A 734-nucleotide genomic window follows, 5' to 3' on the forward strand; every position below is an offset into this window, starting at 1 on the left:
AGAGAGAGAGAGAGAGAGAGAGAGAGAGAGAGAGAGAGAGAGAGAGAAAGAGAGAGAGAGATAGAGACGGCAGGGAGAGAGGGAGAGGGAAAGAGTGGGGGAGAGAGTATGGAAGAGATAAGAAAATAACGGAGGAGACTATCGATATATAAATAAAAAAAACATGATTGAAAACGAAATTAGATATGACTGTGAAAGTGAAACAGTAAATAGTGCGTATATAAGATGCCACGGAAGCTGCAACAAGTCAGAATATATAAACAAGTTATAACAATCCAGTTCAAGAGATTCTTTGTCCGTCTCTGTAATTATAGTTACTAACAACAGTATTAGAATGAACTGTTCCAGTAGTTTGAGCGAACGTCGACACATGTTCTGTGATACAACTAATCCCCCACAAGGACTCGGGAAGAAGACCTATGAGGTTTGGTTGTTGTCTTGCTATTTTTTGAGTGAAATTGTACGGAAGACTGTCGGATAGGTTACACTTGTAACTGAAAGGTCTATCTCTCTCATTCTTTCTCTCCCTCTCTCTCACCTTCACCTCTTTCTCCCCTCTCTCTCTGTATATATATATATATGTGTGTTTTCTGTACTCTGTTTATCATTTTGTCCACGTTTTTTGCAACGTCCTGTACCCAGATATGCATCTATATACACATGTAGATGTAGGTATGTACATACAAGTACGTATATATGCATATACTCATATATTATTTGCATTGTATATATAT

General features: G+C 37.9%; 1 protein-coding gene across 2 annotated transcripts in view; it reads left to right on the forward strand.

The window, feature by feature from the left end:
* LOC106873025 (folylpolyglutamate synthase, mitochondrial) overlaps positions 1-734 on the forward strand; it is a 43,615-nt gene that overhangs the window by 7,559 nt on the left and 35,322 nt on the right. The window contains exon 1 of one of the 2 annotated variants that reach the window (XM_014920225.2): positions 92-424. The exons of the other annotated variant lie outside the window; for it this stretch is intronic. The gene's annotated coding sequence lies outside the window, so the exon portion shown is untranslated. Of the gene's footprint in view, positions 1-91; positions 425-734 lie in introns of those variants that run through there. 2 annotated transcript variants of the gene reach the window in all.

The sequence above is a fragment of the Octopus bimaculoides genome, chromosome 1 (genome assembly GCF_001194135.2).
Source record: "Octopus bimaculoides isolate UCB-OBI-ISO-001 chromosome 1, ASM119413v2, whole genome shotgun sequence".
NCBI classification, from domain to species: Eukaryota; Metazoa; Mollusca; class Cephalopoda; order Octopoda; family Octopodidae; genus Octopus; species Octopus bimaculoides.